The sequence below is a fragment of the Triticum urartu genome, chromosome 5A, assembly GCF_056163025.1.
Source record: "Triticum urartu cultivar PI428250 chromosome 5A, HENAU_Tu73, whole genome shotgun sequence".
Lineage (NCBI taxonomy): Eukaryota > Viridiplantae > Streptophyta > Magnoliopsida > Poales > Poaceae > Triticum > Triticum urartu.
In genome coordinates, this window is record NC_141877.1 from 386,643,548 (window position 1) to 386,650,132 (window position 6,585).

Here is a 6,585-nt window from a genome sequence, read left to right on the forward strand (position 1 = left end):
CCGCCGCCCCTCAGACACAGGATCCGGGATACCCCCAAAAGCTATGACCTCCTCCCTAGTGGCCTCGATAGGGGTAGGGCCTCCCGCCCCACCCCCACCGCACGGATGTAGAGAGTCCCCAGGACCCGCCGTCGGCACCGGCCCCGGCGATTGTAGGGGGGAGAATGCTGGGCCATCTGCCCACGCTCCCCATCGGCCGCGGACAGCCCAGTCGTCGGCTCACCCATAGGCTGGCGATGGGAGATAATAACAGGGGCCGCCTGCCCCCGCTCCTCTCCAAGAACAGCTGTAACTCCGGCAGGAGAGGCATCCACAGAAGTCGACGTCGGCAGGAGCAACCCCTGTGGCAGTAGACGTGACTGCTCGCCCATGGAGCCAACAGATGTCGCAGGCATGGTCGCCCAGACTACCTCAGGAGAAGAAGGAACTGAGGCCTCCTGCCCCAGTCTCCCTCTCAACCTCGGCACGTCGCTGATCGGCAATGAAAGCACCTCGTCCTCAGTCCTCAACCGTGGCACAACAGCTGAAAGAGAAGGGGCCACATGCCCACGATCCTCCACCCCCTCGGAAGAGACCTCACCCACAGCAAAGTCTAAGGGGGGAAGCGTGCCCTCCAACACGTCATCAGACTCCACTCGATCGCTCCAAAGCCTAGGAGGAGCAGAAGCAGGCTCAAAAGAACCGAATCTCAGCGTGTTCATGGGTACCGTAGCAGAAGGAGCGACCCCAGACCGAAGCGCCTGCAAGGTGGGGCTCGGCCCGTTGGCCGGCTCAGGCCCAACATCATCCCCTGGCATCTCCGTGTTCCCCGAACCATCATTGTTATCATGCATATCCACATCCGTCCCAGCCATAGCCTCGGCAAAAAGATCTGTATCCTCAAACTCAATAACAAGATCAAAGACCATGCCCCTGTAAGTCCACTTGACCATGTCAGGCACAAACTCAATATCGAGGACACTCACCAGCACGCGTGCCACTCCATTTTCTCTGGTGAAAGCCATATCGACCTTCTCGGTCTTTCCGACTAGAAACCCCAAGCTAGCAACAACCCAAGCATCCTGAAGCGGCTTGTAAGGAGCCCCTGAGAAACGCAACCAAACCTGGGTAAGAGGCTTGCCCTGCGGCTCAACTCGCTTCCACTCATGGAACTCGAGGATGCACTCAGTACCAGGTACTCTGCATAACCCAAAACTCAACATACGCTCCAAGTCCTCCAAAGTAGGAAAATCAACCTTATAAGAGTTGGCCTCGAGACGCATGAGCTCCCACTCAAAGTTACCTGGAACTAACTCAGTGAGCTTGTGCATAATCTGCGCCTCAGACACATCACTCTTAGTAACTTTGACAATCCCTGTAGTTGTGCTCTGGGGTTCGTCAGGTATCTCCCTCACACTAGGAGACTCAAAAAACATCAGCTCAGCACAATATACTCCATAGATATTGATACTTGGCATCTGATTCCGCAGAATAGGGCACTCCCCCATGTCATGCGCAGGCTTGAGGCAGGTATCACAAAGTTCAGTTACACATTCCGCAATAAAGTGACCCCTCTCACCACATCGATATCACAACATCTTCCCCTTCTTACGAGCCCACTTGGAGGCTCTATTCGCATCTGTCTTATCGGCAGTACCAACAGCATCCGACACTAAGGTCTCAGTCTTAGGTACCGATAACCCGCAAGTATAGGGGATCGCAACAGCTTTCGAGGGTAGAGTATTCAACCCAAATTTATTGATTCGACACAAGGGGAGCCAAAGAATATTCTCAAGTATTAGCAGCTGAGTTGTCAATTCAACCACACTTGGAAACTTAGTATCTGCAGCAAAGTGTTTAGTAGCAAAGTAATATGATAGTGGTGGTAGCGGCAACAAAAGTAAAGACAACAAAAGTAATGTTTTTGGTATTTTGTAGTGATTGTAACAGTAGCAGCGGGAAAGTAAATAAGCGTAAACCAGTATATGGAAAACTCGTAGGCACCGGATCAGTGATGGATAATTATGCCGGATGCGGTTCATCATGTAACAGTCATAACATAGGGTGACACAGAACTAGCTCCAATTCTTCAATGTAATGTAGGCATGTATTCCGTATATAGTCATACATGCTTATGGAAAAGAACTTGCATGATATCTTTTGTCCTACCCTCCCGTGGCAGCGGGGTCCTATTGGAAACTAAGGGATATTAAGGCCTCCTTTTAATAGAGAACCGGAACAAAGCATTAGCACATAGTGAATACATGAACTCCTCAAACTATGGTCATCACCGAGAGTGGTCCCGATTATTGTCACTTCGGGGTTGCCGGACCATAACACATAGTAGGTGACTATAGACTTGCAAGATAGGATCAAGAACTCACATATATTCGTGAAAACATAATAGGTTCAGATCTGAAATCATGGCACTCGGGCCCTAGTGACAAGCATTAAGCATAGCAAAGTCATAGCAACATCAATCTCAGAACATAGTGGATACTAGGGATCAAACCCTAACAAAACTAACTCGATTACATGATAAATCTCATCCAACCCATCACCGTCCAGCAAGCCTACGATGGAATTACTCACGCACGACGGTGAGCATCATGGAATTGGTGATGGAAGATGGTTGATGATGACGACGGCGACAAATCCCCCTCTCCGGAGCCCCGAACGGACTCCAGATCAGCCCTCCCGAGAGGTTTTAGGGCTTGGCGGCGGCTTCGTATCGTAAAACGCGATGATTTCTTCTCTCTTATTTTTTTCTCTCCGAAAGCAAATATATAGAGTTGGAGTTGGCGTCGGAGGGCATCCAGGGGGCCCACGAGGTAGGGGGCGCGCCCTAGGGGGGGGCGCCCCCACCCTCGTGAGAAGGGTGTGGGCCCCCTGGTCTTCATCTTTGGCGAGGATTTTTTATTATTTTTTCTAAGATGTTCCGTGGAGTTTCAGGTCATTCTGAGAATATTTGTTTTCTGCACATAAAACAACATCATGGCAATTCTGCTGAAAACAACGTCAGTCCGGGTTAGTTCCATTCAAATCATACAAGTTAGAGTCCAAAACAAGGGCAAAAGTGTTTGGAAAAGTAGATACGACGGATACGTATCAACTCCCCCAAGCTTAAACCCTTGCTTGTCCTCAAGCAATTCAGTTGACAAACTAAAAGAAAGAAAAAAAACTTTTACAAACTCTGTTTGCTCTTGTTGTTGTAACTATGTCAAGCCAGCATTCAAGTTTTCAGCATAGATCATAACTAACCACATTTGCAATAATTCTCAGGTCTCACAATTACTCATATCAATAGCATAATCAACTAGCAAGTCATAATAATAAATCTCGGATGACAACACTTTCTCAAAACAATCATAATATGATATAACAAGATGGTATCTCGCTAGCCCTTTTTGAGACCGCAAAACATAAATGCAGAGCACCTTTAACGATCAAGGACTGACTAGACGTTGTAATTCATGGTAAAAGAGATCCAATCATAGTCATACCCAATATAAATTAATAGTGATGAATGCAAATGACAGCTCTGCTCTCCAGCTAGTGCTTTTTAATAAGAGGGTGATGACTCAACATAAAAGTAAATGGATAGGCCCTTCGTAGAGGGAAGCAGGGATTTGTAGAGGTGCCAGAGCTCGGTTTTGAAATAGAGATAAATTGCATTTTGAGCGGTATACTTTCATTGTCAACGTAACAACTAAGAGATGGCGATATCTTCCATGCTAAACACATGATAGGCGGTTCCCAAACAGAATGGTAAAGTTTATACTCCCCCTCCACCAACAAGCATCAATCCATGGCTTGCTCGAAACAACGAGTGCCTCCAACATACATCAGGTCCCAGGGGGAGTTTTGTTTGCAATTAATTTTGATTTAGTTTGCATAAAGCATGGGACTGGGCATCCCGGTGACCAGCCATTTTCTCGTGAGTGAGGAGCAGAGTCCACTCCTCTTGAGAATAACCAGCCTAACACAGAAGATAAGGACATCCTTGGTTGATACATGAGCTATTCGAGCATACAAAATAGAATGTTTATTTGAAGGTTTAGAGTTTGGCACATACAAATTTACTTGGAACGGCAGGTAGATACCGCATATAGGAAGGTATGGTGGACTCATCTGGAATAACTTTGGGGTTTAAGGGATTGGATGCACAAGCAGTATTCCCGCTTAGTACAGGTGAAGGCTAGCAAAAGACAGGGAAGCGACCAACTAGAGAGAGACAACAGCCATGTACATGCATTAAAATTAATAAACATTGGATGCAAGCATGAGTAGGATATAATCCACCATGAACATAAATATCGTGAAGGCCATGTTGATTTGTTTCAACTACATGCGTGAACATGTGCCAAGTCAAGTCACTTAAATCATTCAAAGGAGGATACCACCCCATCATACCACATCATAATCATCTCAATAGCATGTTGGCACACAAGGTAAAACATTATAACTCATAGCTAATCAAGCATGGCACAAGCAACTACGATCTCTAATTGTCATTGCAAACATGTTTATTCATAATAAGCTGAATCAAGAACGAGGGACTCATCATATTTACAAAAACAAAAGAGGTCGAGTTCATACCAGCTTTTCTCATCTCAGGCAGTCCATCATATATCATCATAATTGCCTTTCACTTGCAAGACTGAACGGTGTGAATAATAATAAGAGTGCACGTGCATTGGACTAAGCTGGAATCTGTGAGCATTCAATAAACAGGAGAAGACAAGGCAATATGGGCTCTTGGTTAAATCAACAATAATGCATATAAGAGCCACTTCAACAATTTAATTATGGTCTTCTCGTACTGACCCCCAAAGAAAAGAAAAGAAATAAAACTATTTACACGGGAAAGCTCCCAACAAGCAAAAGAAGAACGGGAAATATTTTTGGGTTTTCTTTTTAATTATTACTACTACAGCAGAAAAATAAACTACTACTAATTTTTTTGGTTTTTCTTAAGGTTTAACAAACACATAAGAAGAAAGCTGGAAAAAGAAAATAAACTAGCATGGATATTACAGTGAAAAAGTATGAGCACCGAATCTAGCAATGAGTGTGTGTGAACATAAGTGTAATGTCGGTGAGAAATACGTACTCCCCCAAGCTTAGGCTTTTGGCCTAAGTTGGTCTATGGCCACGGCTGGCCTGGCGGATATCCATAATAGTAGTTGTTGGGGTCGTACTGTGATGAGGAAGAAGAAGGCTCCGATTGCCACTGGCTGGCAATCATCTCCGGATCCCACTGATAGTTAGACTGCCGTGCATGATCAAATTGTGGTTCCGGTTCTGGCTCCTCGGCTGGTGCAGGGTTCCGGTAGGCATGAATAGTCGTCAACGGAACAAGGTACGTGCCTACAGTCAAATCAAACAAAGAAGGAGCAGGCAGGGTAATAGTCTCAGGATGATGTTTGTTAAAGAACAATTGATAATTAAGCTCTCCCGCCCTATTCTTAACAATAAAATCATGTCCCACCATACTTTTATGATCTAGATAAACACGGGGCAGCACCTTTTCTTCCTTCTCAGCATGCCTAATAGGTATGTTAAAATGTGCAGCTAGGCGTGTAGCATAGATGCCTCCAAAGATGGGACCCTTAGTACGGTTCATACTTAACCGTCTAGCAATAATACCGCCCATACTAAAAGTGTTATCACTGTATAAACCATGGTGCAGAATAATTATATCAGGGATACTAAGGTTTCCACAGTTTCCGCGTCCAATTAAACAACGACTAGCAAATAATGCAAAGTAACGTAAAACAGGAAAATGTATGCTAGTGATTCGTGCATCGAAAACCTTCCTAGTTTCTCCTACAGTGATAGTATCAATAAACCCAGCCACATCGTCATAATGTGGTTCTTCTGTCTTTCCCTCAAAAGGGACTAAACAAATCCGACAGAAATCATAAAGTGACATCTCCTTATGCTCATCATATAAATGAAACTCCACCGTAGGTTGTGAGTTCCTAGAATGAAAATGAAAGTTTTGCACAAAAGTATTTGTGAGTAAGAGATACCGATCGCATTGGTCGTGGAGGAAAGCGGTGAGGCCTGCATTGTGAGCCAATTCATGAAAATCTTCATAGATACCGGCTGCTCTCAAGAAATCATCAGAAGGCCATTCACATGCCCGAATCTCCGCGGTGCGCGGCAAATTATACTTAGGCTTAGGTGCCTTTTCCTTCGAGCTTTGGCTCGATGAGCCCCTCAAAAATCTCCTCATTATTTTTCTGAAACAATCTGAAATTTTTAGTAACTTCAAAATAAAAGTAAACCATACTCAATAAAACTGATAACAACTACTCCTACAAGTGCCTAGAGCCTATATCAAGCATTAGAACTACTTGGAACCATATAAATTTGACATGCAAGCTCAAGAACATGGTCACCTATGCAGCACAAATTTGCAAAGAATAAAGGACTAGAACAAAAACTAATTGGACCAATGGAGGAGTCACATACCAAGGAACAATCTCCCCAAGCAGTTTTGCGAGAGGTGCTTTGAGCAAGGAGATCGAAAATCACAGCAAAAGTGGCTGGAACTCGTGCTTGAGTTGGTTTTTTGGGTTTGTGTGAGACAGAGGAAGA